The 17,343-nt window shown below is 35.2% G+C and overlaps 1 long non-coding RNA gene across 1 annotated transcript in view; it reads right to left on the bottom strand.

Annotated features, from left to right (window-relative positions):
* LOC131511645 (uncharacterized) overlaps positions 1-16,145 on the bottom strand; it is a 31,039-nt gene extending 14,894 nt beyond the window's left edge. Inside the window, exons 1-2 of the long non-coding RNA XR_009261646.1 lie at positions 15,992-16,145; positions 374-432 (exon numbers count right to left, since the gene is read on the bottom strand). This is a non-coding gene — a long non-coding RNA (uncharacterized LOC131511645). The remainder of the gene's footprint in view (positions 1-373; positions 433-15,991) is intronic.
* Positions 16,146-17,343: the final 1,198 nt, after the last annotated feature.

Raw genomic sequence — 17,343 nt, 5'->3', positions numbered from 1 at the left:
TTTACTATACTATATAGAGATTATAGATTTGGAACTAATTAACCAAACATTCTCATTCAAGTGATGCTCATTCTACCGAATACTTTTCATGTGAAATCAGCTAAACTTACATTTCTTCAATATTTAGTCCTTTCACTTGTTTCAAAACAGTCAAAATTATTTTCTAAACAAGAAATTAATAGTTATAATTTCAGAAGAGATCTTATCCTTCTTTAGATCTATGACAGCATGTTTATAATTCTATTTTAGGTACATATAATTTTGTGCTTTTACCCTTTATATTATTTGGAATAATAACTGAAGCTCTTTTGAAGACAACATATTTTAAATGAAGTTGGAAACCACCAAGATAGTGAATGACCACAAAATTTACCTTTCATTTCAGTAAGAGATTCTTCCTAGAAGGGCAGCAGGCATCTTGTATTGCATAAGCTTTGTATAAAGAAAACAAAGCATTTGTTTTAAATTTTGTAAAGTAATCATCACAAAAATATAATTAAAATTATAATACATTACATTCCTAAGGAAGAAAAATAATTTGTATCTTTCAAATAGTCTCATTTCATGTAGTGCTTTTATATTTTTAGACATCTAAGAAGAAAAGCAGTTAGGTATATGTTTATACTGTCATTTAAAAGACATTTTTCATTAAAAAAAGATTTTTTAACATCTGATCACTCTGTATTTGGTGGATAAAAAATAAACATTCAGATACTATTATCTGTAATGTTTCCATCCTCAATGTAATCTTCTGATTAAAATTGTCAGAAAATTGTCCAAAAATTGTTTTCATGGGATTTAAGCTATTAAAGCTGTGTATATGTCATTACTAAATCAATTGGTAGTTAAGGAATATTGCAACCAACCAGTGCTTTGATCTATATAAAATAAAACCTGGATTGGTCTACTTAAGTTGAAGCCTTAAACTTATCTGTACAAGGAACACTTGGCTATACAGAAGTTTTGGAACTGAATATCACCTTAAGGCAAGAGATATCAATTATCTTTTACAGATCCCCTAGCAAGTTCATGCATCCTTATAAAAGACTGAATGTTCTCAATAAATCTAGGATGTCATTTAGGAGTTCTTAGTCTAATTGACATGACTCATATACAAATCTCTCCACCCAGTGTCACTCTTCTCCAAGGAACCCAATCATTTACATTGGCAAATATACTTGAAATTTTCTTTTCATTTTCCTGAAATAATACTGTTTAAATCTAGACAAAATAGACCAAGTCTTGTTTAATAACACTGTGTGTGAGTTATCCCATTAAGTTTGTTAGTATAGAGGAGGCCAAGGAGGAGGAAAGGAGATGACAAATTGGCTTACTTTTGAGTTCTCTTATTCTGATTGGAGTTCCCCTCAACTACTCTGGTGGCTTGACTCTATTGGTTAGAATTTGTATACTCAATATTTTAATAGGTAGGGTTTGCAAAGTTATTGGGTAATGAATTCATAGCTATTCTTATAATATAGTCCTTGTCATATTTAGGTTATCAGCCAATATCAGTAAAGATGCTACTGGCTTAGGTAGTATATATTTTTATTAAATTTTAAGTTCAGACTTTGTTTGCAATTTCCTAAGTACCACTGACCCAGTGGCACTCTGAACTTAGTGGTGAGGAGAGCAAAAAGTATTTATAACTAAAATTCTATTTTAAAGGTTATTTTTGAGGGAACTAAAACATTTTCAGTCTTCTATCATACCATTTATGAAGGACATATATGATATATTGAGAATCTTCCTGGGATGACTACTTAAAATAGAGCTGTAAGGAGAAATTTTAACAAGAGACTCTTTTAGGATTATCATGTGTTCTCTTATTTGTTAGCATAGTGTATTACATTTATAATTTTTTTTTTATCGTGACTCTTGAACAAATTACTCTGGATTCAAAGAGTACTATATGCAGTGTTCTTGCATTTCTAATTTTAAGTGAGGCTGGTTAAAAAAACTATTTTTTTTGTCAAGTTTTAGTATCAAAATTATATTAACCTTGTAAAATGTGTTGAGCAGATTTCCTCTTTTCTCTGACACAGGTTATATATGAATTATCTCTTTCTTCAAGTTTTACAAAAATGCCTATAAATCTAACTGGGCCAGGCATCTTTTGAGGGGAATGTTTTTTTCTTCTTGATTCAAGTTCTGGAGTGGTAGTGATCAATTGGGTTATTTCTTCCTGTGTGTATTTCGATCATTTATATTTTTTCTAGAAAAAGGTTCTTTGCACCTAACTTTCAACTTCATTAACATGAACTTTTTCATTGCATTTTCTTATGATTTATAAAATGTCTACTATATGTGTGACATGTCCCTTTTTACATTTTGTATTTTATCTATTTGTGATATTCTATTTTTTTTCCCTTGGTCACTCTTGCAAGTAAGCGGTTTATCTGTTATCAATACTTTCAAGAAGTAGTTTGGGGTCATATATATCATTTCCTTCTCTTTAATTTCATTCATTTCTATTTTTATAGCTGTGTGGCCTTTAGTTCCTGAGAAATTGTTGCAAAGCTTTGCTCTAGCTTCAAAATTCTGTGGTTCTATAAAAAGTTATCCTATGTTTAGAAGCCAATGGAACACTCATATAAACAGAAAATGGAGTGGGATGCTATTATTAACTTGGTGAACTTATTTTTTATGTAGAAACCTTTTATCCTAAATAATCACAACCAGACCATTTCATAGGGCTATCAGTAGACTTTAGCCTTGGAGGCAATCTACTTGGAAAGACGCCTATTCTGCTATCCTGATAACATGATTTTTCTTAGTGACTTTTTAAAAACTGTATCATTTCATTTTGACAAGAGCTCAAATAGTCCACAAAATAGTATTTGAAATATGTTGTGCTCACAATTAAACACAATTACCCTAATTTCTTAGAAAGTATTTGTGAAAAGTTCACAATGCAATACACATTTTATTTATTTTTAATTTTTACAATAACATTTATTTAGTTTTGAGAGAGAGAAAGAGACAGAGTATGAGCAGGGGAGGGGCAGAGAGAAGGGAAACACAGAATCTGAAGCAGGCTCCAGGCTCTGAGCTGTCAGCACAGAGCCCAACGTGATGCGAGCCTCGAACCCACGAACTGTGAGTTCACGACCCAAGCTGAAGTTGGACACCCAACCAACTGAGTCATCCATGCGCCCTTGCAACACACAATTGTTTTAGACTCACACAGAAGATCACTAATCTACTTGGGATTTTGTGTTTTTCTTTCTCCATTTTGTGAGTGGACCACTAACACAAAATTATCTTAAAATCAGATAAAGCTAATGAAAAAGTGCATCAGTATTCTACTCTGCTTGGTTTGATAGTATTTGCTTAGTAAAATCCAATTCATGCCCTTGGTATTTTAACATTAAGTTAAGTTAAATTCTCAGTTAATAAATAGACACACATAAAAATCACAGACTGAATTTTTACTTGTTTCAAGAGTTGGTTTTGTTCGCTTATGTGATTGTTTAGTTGCCTGTTCAAAAATTCTTCTAGAATGAACTGGTATGAATACCAACGTTTATTCTTTCCTCTAAGCCTGGTAACATGATAAGTCATTTGGTCTAAACAAATGCTGCAGTCAAAGCTACATGTTGGAAATATTTTAAGTTCCATACCCATTTATTTTTTAATTTTTAAGTTTATTTATTTATTTTTAAGAGAGAGAGGCAAGGGAAGAGAGAAAGGGGGACAGAGAATTGGAAGCAGGCCCTGTGCTGTCAGCAGAGAGCCCAGTGTGGGGCTCGAACTCACAAACCGTTAAGATCATGACCTGAGCCGAAGGCAGATACTTAACGGATTGAGCCACCTAGGTGCCCCAACTACAGAAATATAATGAAATAAATTCCAAAAAGAAAATAAGAACTTTCTGGAGAAAAGGTGTTTTATATAATATAGTAATCTTGTGGAATATGGTAACCTTGACTGACAGCTATGACATTAGAATTTTGTCATCAGTTATAGCCTCCTTACACTTTTTAAAATTTATAGTATATGAATTTGACCTACTTTAGTTAATTTTTTTAAAAGGCTCTGATTAATTTATCTGCTTTTAAAATGAAAGTAAATTTGAGAAGAGGAAAATAATTATTCAAATGCTAGTGCTATATACAAGTGGTCAAACATGTAGGAAAAACTTTATTTTAAATACAAATCATACATTACTGAGATATGTTTTAGCCATGATTATTTTCATTCCAATGTGATCAATTTTACATTTCCTTCTTAACATGATTTCAAGAGCAACTTTCTACTTATTTCAAGGTCTGTAAATTGTTTAGTTCAATATCTCGTTCCCAGATATTTGTATCAAAATATGTCTGAGCTTGCACCTATATTTTCACATTAAATTAGACCATTAAACCTAACTTCAAATACCCAACTCAGTGATTCTTTTTCTCTGAGACTACCCAAATTCCTTTGCCACCAATTTTGAAGTCTTCTGGTTACAGTGAGAAGAATTTTGCCTACCAACAGACTATTTTAATAAGTCACATAAAGTACCCTGGAGAGAATCTGATTTCACACAGAACAGAGAATAAAGTCTCAATAGTGGTTGTTTCTTGATATCTCTGAGACAATAAATGATGTTTTAAAAGTAGTAATATCAAGATTTTGGGAGTTTTTACTTATAATTAACTTACCATACCTTTGTGCAACCTGATAGGATTTTTACTTGATGGAAGATTTGTGTGACATAGAGGAACAAGCTGGGAAGAGAGTCAAATCCCATACCAAATCTTGCAATTATATAAGGACTCTCCTGGAAAAGAGTTCTCATTCTTTTATAAGTACAATGCAGTATTATATTACCAGTATTTATTTATACTGGTATAAATTATTTATTTATAAAATAAAGCATAGAATGTCTTCTACCCTCCTGGTTTTTTTCTTTGAAAAATAAACAATAAATAACTTTCTCTAAGTATTGAGCCTCACGTGAGGCAATCTGTTAAATGGCAGTCACAATAAAAAAAATAATAAAAACATTGCTTGGAAATACTTTCTTCTTTATGTCAAAATTTGTAGGTTTTTTCTCTTTATGTTACCAGAAACATAGAAGAATCTTGTATTAAGCATTCATCTGTTTCTTCTGTTCTTGTCCACCTAATAGGTTAGTCTTTGATAATTGTATAAAATAAATTTTACTGAGGCTGATTATAATATGCGAAACAATAGATGCAAGCATGAGAAGAGAATATGAAGCAATAGCAGATGATGAATTTTTAAAAAATCAAAAAACATCCCTTTCATCTAAATGCCTAGGGGAGGGTGTGGGGAGAGAGAAAGGAAAGAATATTGCATTATCTACATGCAAAATAATGAAGTGGATGTTATCTTACAAAAATTAACTCAAATGGATTAAAAACCTAAATGTAAGACCAAAAACTATAAAACTCTTAGAAGAAAACATAGGGATAAAACTTGATGACATTGGATTTTACAAATATTTCTTTGATATGACACCAAAAGCACAGGTAACAAATTCAACATAAACAACACTACATCAACCTTAAAACCTTCATGCACATCGGAGGATAATCAACCAACTGAAAAAGAAACCTATGGAATGGGAGAAAATATTTGCGATCAGATATCTTATAAGGATTTAATACCCAGAGTATATAAAAAGCCGCTACAACTCAAAAACAAAAAACAAATAATCTGATTTTAAAATGGACAAAAAACTTGAATAGACATTGCTTTACATAAAATAAACAAATGGTTAACAAACGTATGAAGGGATCCTTAATATCACTAATCATTGAAGAAATGCCAACCAAATTGACAATAAGATAATACCTCACACCCATTAGGATGGCTAAGATCAGAAGAACAGAAAATAACAAATGCTGGAGAAGATGTGGAAATAGAGAAGCACTTGTGCACTGTTGGTGGGATTGTAAAAAGTGCAACCTCTATAGAAAACAATAAGGCAGTTTCTTAAAAAATTAAAATTACCATGTGATCCAGAAATCCTTACATTTCTAAAAGAAGTGAAAGCAAGGTCACAAAGAGATATTTGTACATCTATGTTCATAGCAACATTTTTCTCAGAAGCAATCCAAATCCAAACTCTATCACTGGATGAAGAGACAGACAAAATGTGGTATATACACATATATATATGTACCCACACACATCTATACATATACCCTATGTATATACATACACGATGGAATGTTATTTAGACTTAAAAAGAACAGATACCCTTTTACATGCTGCAACATGGATAAACCTTGAGGACGTTACACTAAGTGAAATAAGCTAATCACAAAAAAAGTCTATACTATACGACTCCACTAATACAAGGCATCTAAAGTCGTCAAATTCATAGAAACAAAAAGTAGAATGGTAGTCACCTGTGGCTATGGAGAGGAAGAAACAGGGGCATTTTTGTTCAACAGGAATAGTGTCAGTTTTGCAAGAGGATAGGGTTCTAGAGCTCCGTTGCACTGCGCAGTAATGTGAATAGACTTAACACTACTGAGCTGTACACTTAAAAATGGTTAAGATGGTCAATTTTATGTCACGTGTTTTTTGTTTTTTGTTTTTACCACAATTAAAAATTTTCAAGAGTTTTAATAACTCAACCCAAATTATGCCAAACTTTTCATTATTAAGAAAGAATGGTTTGGGGCGCCTGGGTAACTCAGTTAAGCATCTGACTTCAGCTCAGGTCATGATCTCTCAGTTCACAAGTTCAAGCCCCACATCAGGCTCTGTGCTGAGAGCTCAGAGCCTGGAGCCTGCTTCAAGTTCTATGTTGCCCTCTCTCTCTGTACCTCCCCCACTTGTGCTCTGTCAATCTCTCTCTCTCAAAACTAAATAAACATTAAAAAATGGTTTCAAATGTGTTAAAAAATTAAGTATTAACAAATTTCTGAAAGAACAGTATAATTTCAAAGTGTTTAACAGAGGAAGTCAGTAACATACATGAAATTAAAGTTTGAAAAATCTGGGTATAGGTAATTAAGCAAACTGGAAAATGCCCACTTTATTCTAAGATATATCTACTTATATTTGGTTCCTGGAGAGTTAGAGCACAGTGATCTTTTGTTGTACAGTCTGATTAAAATTTTTATCATCTTTTGTTTCTGATATTTTTGCTTTTTCCTGTTTTTTTTTTTGCTTTTTTTTCTGTTTAAACAAATGTGCCCCACAATGGTTCAATAAAGAAGACAAATGCTGCGACTATAAAAGCTGCAGTTTGTAATATACCACATCTAGAACCCAGAACAAATGAATTAGACAGAAGTGATCATTATTCTAATCAAACAATCAGGTAACATCACGACAAGTTGGTTTGCAGCATCAAAACTGTCCATTTAAGTCCTTTTTCTTAATGATCAGAGGCCTCATGTTTTCGCCTGCCTCCTCATCGTGTTTTGTGTGAGATCCATTACAGGACGGGAACTTTTTGGACCTCCAACGATGGCAAAACACAGCTTTATCTCCCAAAGCCTCCATGTCAAAAGCGTGTTTACTATCTTGGGGCTGTCTTTCCGGATGTGAGGTTTTACCATAGATTTGTTGTGATGATTTCTAACATTAAACCTTTTGTGGGCTAGATAATCAATCGCAGCTGTGTCAGGAGCAACGGTACCTGTTGTGATCTATTCAACTCGTACGTAGAAGTCAGACTCATGGCACCTTTGCCTGCAAGGTGTGTGTGCAGGACCCTAAGAACAAACAGGCTCTCGAGGAAGCAGGGCTGGCGTAAAGGCGTGAAAAGTGGACTAAGTGTACTGATGCCTGGCAGACGCCGAGGTGGGAGGTAAGCACATGTGTGCTTCTGGTATTTTTAATTATCTAGCTCTCCAGCTGCCTTTAACTTTCCAAGCACCCATCCATTCACCCATCCACGCATATGTAATTTTCCTCCTTCCTCGCCTTCCTTCCACCCTGCAATACCTGTAGGTGCTTACCATGGCCCTATGTTCCTAAACATTTTAATTCTCTAAGAACTTAAAGAATGTTGAAGGAAGGTCTCAAAGAATTTTTAGGAGTTACCATCATATTGATAAGACTATGGACACATCTTGTACGTACCTATCAAATCCCCCAATGATAAGCAACAGCAAACGTGACTCCTCCTTTTCTCAGTCCGCGTGACAAAACGTAGCTGCCACCGCGTTTGCTGTTCTTCACACTAGTTGCAGTGTCGGGACAACTGCACATTTTCCACAGTGCTCTCTAGCAAATGTTTTGAAATTTACCCTCCAGAGACCATCTGCTATAAATGGGCTTCAATGGAGTTAATGAATATTTTATTACTCTCTCGCCTTATTTTGGCTTAAAATGGAAAACACGGGTTAAGTGTAAAGTGTCAAATTAACAGAAATGCTTCACTGAACCATTCAGTCTCTGAAAAAGTTTTGTTAAGTAGATGTGTGTATTTCGTGTAATCAGTTTACCAATGTGAATATATGCCAGGGAAAACATGAATGACTCAATATGAAATGCCTAATACTTTCTAGGTATAATTTCTGGCACCATAAACACATCACTTTTGATTGATTTGAAATAAGGCAGTCATTGACTGGTTGAACGAATCTGATCGGTCATACGTTCTCTAGAAAGTCAAATGCCTTGAGAACATTTTCTGCAGTAAAGCTATTCACCACACACCATTTTTTCTGTTGTCACTATTTGATCATCCTTTGCTTTGTGACCGTGTAAAACAGTGCTGAATTTCTCAAGTTGTTCATTATTTGCCTATGGGAGAATTACTGTGGAGTCTGGGTCAAATTTGGGGCTTTAGCCTTCAAAATTCCTTCTTTCTAAAATAAAGAACCAACTATTTGTTGAACTATGTATAGTTACAAAACATCACACCTTTGCATTGCAGCAACAGTGTATATGTTTTCTATGGTTTTAACAACAGATGAGCTGAAATATCAGGTGAGATTTGATGACTTCATGTTGCTCTGGTCACAAGATGCAGTTAAAAAATATCTACTGAAGATCTATGTGTCTAAGACAATGTTAAAATTTTCAGATATATCATATATCATCTCACTTTATCTCCCCAATTACACTGATTTATGAGAATGCATATCAGCTGCATTTTACAGTTGAGAAGGTGATAGGTCAGTCACAGATCAGGATCTCACAGTGTGTGAGTTTGAGCCCCACATCAAGCTCTGTGCTGACAGTGCAGAGCCTGCTTGGGGTTTTCATACTCTCTCCCTCTCACTCTGCCCCTCTCCCTCTCTCTTTCTCTCAAAAAATAAATAAATAGACTTATAAAAAATTACAAAAAAAAAAAAGGAAGGGCCAAACAGTTTATCCAAGACCACCCACTTATAAATTGAAGTTTGGGTTAGTCTAACGCAAAAGCCGATGTTTTGTGTTTTATCATGTGAACTCCAGCCCTTCATAGCCCTTCACATGAATACAGTTATTTTTAAATTAGAAAGATTAAAAATTCACTTTGCTTTTTAAAAAGAAAAGGCAAAAGGAAGAAAAACTGTTTTTTAAAAAAACTTTTTCTGACTTTTTATTATGTGATAAACATTGTGTAAGATACTTTCAAATGCTTTGTACTGAATCCCTAAAATAAAACTTAGATTATTTCTATTGTAAATATAACAGGTATGGTTGGAATTATGAATTCTAGACTTCATTTCTAGTTAATATAATCCATATTTTTCTTAATTAGGTGGATAATAGATTTTTTCAACCTCAGGTAAACATTATAGATAATGGATGTTTTGCTTTTATTTTTAAAAAAGAATTTTTAAGGTTTATTTATTTTTGAGAGAGAGAGCAAGAGAGTGTGCGTGCTTGAGTGGGGGAGGGACAGAGAGAGAGGTAGACACAGAATCTGAAGCAGGCTCTGGGCTCTGAGCTGTCAGCACAGAGCCCAGCGGGGGGCTCAAACTCATGAACTGCTAGATCATGACCTAAGCTGAAGTTGGATGCTTAACTGACTGAGTCACCCAGAAGCCCCTGTTTTGCTTTTAGATATCAATAATTGCGACCCCCCCCCCTTTTTTTTGCTAGATTTATTTACTTACTTACCAAATTTTCATTGCGTACATATAATAGGCCAGGTACCCTTCTAGGTGCTGGAGATGGAAATAGAAACATCTGCCCCTATAGAACTTACATTCTACCGAATTTTATCTCTAGAACCAACTCATACACTACCTGGAAAAATATTAGTTACAGGTAATATGCCTATTTGATAATCTTCACCTACCATTAGTTTGATTCAAGAGTTCAGGATCATCAAAACATCAAACTTAAATTGTATCTTAATCTTCCAGTTGGTAAAACAGTTTCTTCCTTTGGCTTTTTTTTTTTTTAATTTCAAGAAAATCATTAGAATAAAGTTTCTCATATGTTTACCTGAAACAGACTTCCCTTCAGTCAACAAATAACATCAACAGCAAATTCTGAGACTGAGTAGGTGGCTATATTATTGAGCTTCTTTTAATTGTTTTTGGCAGTCATCTCTCTTATATTCCTTTGCTTTCTTATCCTTACCTCTATGCCTAAGACCTAACACACCCACTTTATATGGGGGTTATCTCGTACCTTCTTACAGTCATTCTTTTTTTTTTTTCTATTCCTAGTGACATTTCTCCGCTTCTCCATTATTTTCTTGCATCAGAATGCATGGAATGAAAAGTTTCAAAGTTGTTATGTGTGTGAAGGAGACTTGTTTCTGTGGTTACAATGCTATCATATAATAATGTGATGTTTCAGGATATATATTAATCTGTTACAAGTTTCACTCAGTCCTTAAAATTCATCATTACATATATAAACCAGTTGCCTTCATTCTCTGATTACTTGAACAGTTTAACAAGATGGAAAAGTACAGAAAATTAGAGGACATTGCCCCACAAAGTACAAATATTATACACACCCTAGTCGAAAGCAGGAAGTTCAGAAAAAAAAATGGGGGGGAGATAATTTCCAAGAAAGCTATATAAATGCTTTTTCTTTAAGGTAAACACAGATGAGCATGAAAATAGAAAAACTGTTATTAGGTAGAAAGCAGAATTTATTTAACCTTTTCTGGTTGTGGGTAATTGGCACAGAAAGGAAACTTTGATCCCACGACTTGTGGGTACAAGAGCTGGAGTTGTTTTCTTCTTGCCAGAGCCACGGCATCAAAGAAAGATGTTTAAAACATGTTTAAAAACATGTTCCTAGTAGTAGACTTACTTGCAGAATTGGAAAGCTTAGCCTGAAATTGCAGCACTTGCCTATCTCTGTGCATTAGAACACAGAAATAGAAACAGCTTATTATCTAGAATTATAATTGGCGAATATTCTAAACTTTTAAAATCAAAACTTTGAACAGCATGCTATTAGCTTATCAAGTTTCACTTGAGTAAGCAGTTGACATGAACTGGATTGGATCAACGTGCTAAGGGACATGGATGATGCTCATGGAATGACACAGAGCCGTATGAGTAAAAAGGAAACAGTTACACCGGAACAGCCCCAGAGACATCGTGCCTAGTTACACCTTAACTAAAGATGATTATTACACCAGGCACTCCTTCCCTCTTTCCCTCCTTATTTCCTTCCTTCCTTCCTTCCTTCCTTCCTTCCTTCCTTCATTTGGGTTGCATAATTTATTAACATCTATACGCTGTGATAGGTTTTAGAGATACAACAGTGAACAAAAACCACAGAATCTCTTCCTCAGAACTCACACCTTAGTTATTTATGTATATTTTTCGAAGTTTGGTAATATTAGTATAGAGGTAGAGACTCTTTGCTACCTACCCCATATCCACTGAACCCTTTTTTCCTTTTAAAGAAATTTTGGGTGCCTGGGTGGCTTAGTCGGTTGAGTGTCTGACTTCAGCTCAGGTCATGATCTCACGGTTTGTGAGTTCGAGCCCTGCATCGGGCTCTGTGCTGACAGCTCGGAGACTGGAGCCTGCTTCGGATTCTGTGTCTCCCTCTCTCTCTGCCCCTCCCCTGCTCATGCTGTCTCTCTCTGTCTCTCAATAATAAATAAACATTAAAATTTTTTTTTACATAAAGAAATCTCTGTTAGTGAGGGTGCCAATGTAGACAGATAAAACATTTCCCGTCTTTCCTTTAAAAGAGAGTTATCCAACAAAATGTAAGCAAAGGTCAATGGATGAGTTTCCCAGAAAACTTCTTTAACTGAGGGCTACATCCTTGTGCACTTTGTCCTTCTTCCTTCCTACTATATGAAACATGGATATGATGGCTGGAGCTGAAGCAGTTATTTTAAAACCATGAGACAACTTGAACACAGAAACAATATTCTAAAAATGTAGAGGGAAAAAAAAATCAAAGAAGCCTGATTTATGGGTGAAATCTCAGAGGGGCCAAAGTTCAGGAAAGCCTGCCTATGAATTTCCGCTACATGAAAAATAAAGTCGTATGTGCTTCTGACTTAAATTATTTCAGTTTTTAAAAATATGCCATTCTTTCTAATTATGACAGATACCCAAATATACATATATATGTATATGTGTATATATATGTATATGTACAAAAGACATAAATTCTAACACAAACACAAATTTATACACATATAATGAGATGTTATTCCAAATGTGGACTTGTTTATTTTCAGTCAAAACTTCCACAAACCCCTGCCATTCCAGCTTTAAAAGTTTTTCTGTTGAAAGACTGCTTGAAATGTTTTGAGGAAAGATGCCCAACTAGAGAAACTGGTTGGCCATCCTATGCAATTTTTGGTATTCAGAAGGGATAAACTAGTCAAGAGGAGGAGTCCCTTACCCACTGAAGTTCAAGACAAGCTACTCCTGTTATGACATCTTCTACATTTGCTTTGATTTCAGTTCTACCATTTTCTAAATTCTTAGAGCATATCTTCTATGTCATCAAATTCATTGTTGAATTAACCGCCTTTTAGTAATTGTCATTGTTTATGGGTATCTTCTCTCTTCAGTACAATTACCCTTGCAAAGAAGAACAGTATCTCTTCATGTTATGTTAGCCACCAGGCTGAGACTAGGACAAGCTATTCAAGTATTAACTAGGTGATCGTATGACCCAGAGATCCTTGTTTAGTGAATAACACATGGTATTTTGATTTGGAATATTTAAGGTTTCTTTGTTTTGTTTTGTTTTGTTTTTTTTAAAGGGTGCTTGGGGAAAACCTGGGTGGCTCAGGCAGTTAAGCCTCTGATTCTTGGTTTCGGCTCAGGTCATGATCTCATGGTTTGTGAGATCAGGCCTTGCGCTTGGTTCCACACTGGTGGTACAAAGCCTGCTTGGGATTCTCTCTCTCTCTCTCTCTCTCTCTCTCTCTCTCTCTCTCTCCCCACACACTCCACACATGCACATGTGCACACTCTATCCCTCTCTCTCAAAATAAATAAAATAAACTTTTAAAAAATGTTAAAAGGTATTTATATGAGCACTTCTTATAAGATACATGTTTTCTTTTTTTAAATATTTATTTCTTTTTGAGAGAGAGAGAGAGAGACAGAGCCTGAGCAGGGCAGGGGCAGAGAGAGAGGGAGACACATAATCTGAAGCAGGCTCCAGGCTCTGAGCTGTCAGCACAGAGCCCAATGCAGGGCTGGAACACATGAACCGTGAGATCATGACCTCAGCTAAAGTCAGACACTTAACCCACTGAGCCACCCAGGTGCCCCAAGATAAATGTTTTCTGAAAACACATAAAAGTTTCATCTCTTGTTACAACCTACAAGAGCATTTTTAGAAGAATGTCTTGCGGGGACACCTCAGTGACAAGTTTAGTGATAATAGTCAATAGGCTGCTCTTCCATTCTTTCATTCAGCAGATCTTTCTTGAGGACCCTCTACCCAGCAAGCATTGATCTAAGCTGGAGGGGAGGGGAGGGGTGAGACGGATGGGATGGTAGTAAGGCAAAAACTGCACCACAAAGAACTATTCTAACTGGAAAAGTAGACTACAAACAAGTATTTCGAATGTATAATATAATTCTATATCATGAGAATAAAAAGTTCTCGAAATAATTTAAAGCAGAATGGTAGAAAAGAAAATGATAGGAAGAACTATTTTTCCACATGGAGGTAGCAAAGCCAACAAAACGAAGCTCTGGAAAATGGCTTGCAGGTCCCCAGTTAGAGATGCCCTGAGTTTATCCCAGAAATAGCCAGAAGTCTAGTAAGTCTGGACAGCCATGAGTGAAGCGTAGTGCTAGGGGAGGGGACCCAGAGAGAGGCAGGGAACAGATTGCTCAAGATTTCGGGGGTGAAAGTAAGAGTTTGCATTGTACTCCAAAGGTAATGGTAAGTGACCAGAAAGTTTTAATCAGGGCAATGCATTATCAGATTTATATATTAAATTGTTCTTTTGGCTACAAGATAAAGGACAGAGTGTTTGAGATGCTGAAAGGAAACTGAGAGACCAGGTAGTAGATGACAAAGGAAGAAAGAATGTGGAGTGGACTAAGGAGAGTAGTGTTGAGAAGTCAAAAGGGGCGACATTCAGCAAATACTCAGCTAGGAGAACTGAGAAGACTTGCTGATGTAGGCGATGTGGTGGCAATATTTTGGTTAGAGTCAACATATAGAGCACATGAAATCCAGAGTGACAATATAACACACTGAGGTACTCAATAAAATGTTCTCATTTCATCCAGAGAGAACAAAGCTTTCCTTAAAAGATTTTGCCTTTCAACTGTCACTGGATAAAGGGAGTCAGAGAATACTATTAAGAATTCTTATTGGTGGCGAGTATTTCTTTTAAGTGGCTAATCAGGAGGTAGAGGGAGAAAAAATAAAGAATGATAACTTATAGGATGATCATTATTTTGTAAACAATGTAAACGATCTGGATTCTAAATTATAAATGTCGAATATTGCTACTTTTATTTTGCCTCAGACCTTCACTTTGTCCCCTGGCAACTGGCAATTTTAATTATAGTAAGAAAAATTTTTTAAAAAATTGACAACTTAAAAATGTATAAAACCAGATTGGATAAGTTGAAAGTGCTCAGTAGGATGCTAGGTATATTTTATTTTTGAGTTATAGGGTACCATCAAAAAGATAGACATTCAGAGGAAGGAGCACATAACAGAAAATTGACAGCTTTGCGAATGGCTTGAAAGGTAGGAGAAAGATATGTTTTAAAGAATACCAGAGAAAAGGAGTGAAACCTCCCAAATGTAGAGAACTCGGTGATTAAGTGTGTTGTCAATAGCTTCTGACAGTAGGCATGCAGTGAGACTTTGGGTATTTCACACACTGGCACTTTTGCACCACACAGATAAACACAAATCAACTATTTTGCTCACTGAGTTTGAGGAGTTTACTCCATTTCCGCTATAGTCAACACTACTAGGATTTAACGGTATTTACTGTTGATTCCACTGGGAATCTGGAATCCAACCTATCTGGAATATAGCTGATTTGTGACAGATCACAGTGAGAGGTGAAACCACCGGTGATGGATAGGTAGGCAGGTAGGTAGGTAGACAGGCACTGGGACCATTGTGGTCAGAATGTTGTATCCAAAGAAGGTGAAAATATTTTCTAGGCCCTTGTGTAAAATTCCCAGTTTATTTTTATCCGATGGCTCTTACTTAGACAGTCTTTTCAATTTTAGAAATTAAAAACCAAAAAGGAACTGATGAACAAAATAACCTCACAGAAATCATTTTGGAAGCACTCAAAGTTTAACACTCAATTCTCATTAAAAGTCCCAATGTGGGAAACTTCTAAAAGTGAATCAAGATCAAATGATATCAGCAGTAACAGTTTTTGCCATGATAAAGCCTGACCTTTCTAACTTAAGCTAGGTTATCAGGTGCACTGGAGAGAATAATGGAACTTGTTGTTGGAACTAGTAGTTACCAATTAGGGACTGTGCATTATAATAATTTCATTTAGCATTTGAACAACTTTAAGATGTGATTATTATCTCCTTTTCATAAGATAAAGAAACAGAGATTCAAAAAGATAAATATTATCTGGGACTTGTAAAGAGAAGTAAATGGTGGAACAGTGATTTACAGTCACCCTTTTTGTGGTATTCCTACACCCTTCTTGCAGTAGGGAATCTTCATTGGACTGAAAGGAATGGTTAGAAGGTAAATTTCAGCTCCTAAAAAGGAAGCACCTTCTATCTATTAAACACTCTTCAAGCAAAACAGATTTTCTCAGGAGATCTCTTCTGGCTGCAAGATCATATGAGTCTACTATGATATTCTATAATCATGATAAAATAAATTAAGAATGGGATTTTTATCATGCAATTCAATGTATTATAACAAAAGAGTCAGGTAGGTATATATCACTCTTAACAGCACCCAGGGAAGGCAAGGAAAGATGGGCCCGTAACCCCTTCACCACTGTGCGACTACACCAGACTGATGCTGTTCATCTTTAGTTGCCTTGCAGGGCAATAAGGGAAGACACCAGAGTCGGATTGTGAGTACCACCCACAGGGAGCTACACATGGATTGATTCATGTTTTGTCCACATCAACCAGTAAGAGAAAAATGCACCAGAGTTTTGTGGGGTCACAAGTGCCAACCTTATCCTCTCCAACTTTTGAAATAGAGATCTGATATTTACTTCGCATCTTCACAAAAGCATACTCCGTCTTCTGAAGGAAACTGATGTGAAATTACCTGGCTAGTAATTAGCCAAACAAAATTGGCCTGGCTAGTGACTCAAGGTACTCTGGATTATTTTAATCCAATACAAATTTATTTAAGAGAGAAAAAAAATGCTACTCTAATCTAACCACAAATGTCCTTACCACATAGATACTTCTCATTCAGCTGATGCATTAGAACCATACCAGTTATATTCCTATTTCTTGAGAAGTTGCACTTTATCTAATTTGTTTACATTTTGACCTTTGCCAATAGTTCTGATCAATTTATTTGTAACTGTTACATTCATACATAAATAGAAGCTATAGTTCTACCATTAAATAATCTCTACTTAAATTTCAGGTATTATGGCTACTGATAGTGACAAGAAAATTAACAGAAATCTGAAATATATCTCAAGATGCTATGAAATATATTTGCCTCTGCCCTTCAACTTCAGATAAATTGTGCTTTATATCTTCATTATCAATGCATATTATCTGACATGAATATTAAAATATGAGCATTTACAGAAGAAATATAAACTGCATTTACTACCAACATTGGCAGGGATGTGCAGGAACTAGAACTTGCTTACACTGTTGGAAGAAATATAAAATGGTTCAACCACTTTGGTAAATAGTTTTGAAGTTTCTTAAAATTTTAAATATACATCTACCAAATGATCCATTCATTCCACCCTGACTATGCACTCAGGGTGTAAACATACCCTGTCAAAGATTTATACGCAAGTGTTCATAGCAGCTTCAT

The sequence above is a fragment of the Neofelis nebulosa genome, chromosome 1 (genome assembly GCF_028018385.1).
Source record: "Neofelis nebulosa isolate mNeoNeb1 chromosome 1, mNeoNeb1.pri, whole genome shotgun sequence".
Classification (NCBI taxonomy): Eukaryota; Metazoa; Chordata; class Mammalia; order Carnivora; family Felidae; genus Neofelis; species Neofelis nebulosa.
The sequence above is the reverse complement of the archived record's forward strand: the minus strand, read 5'-3'. Positions and strand labels throughout refer to the sequence as shown.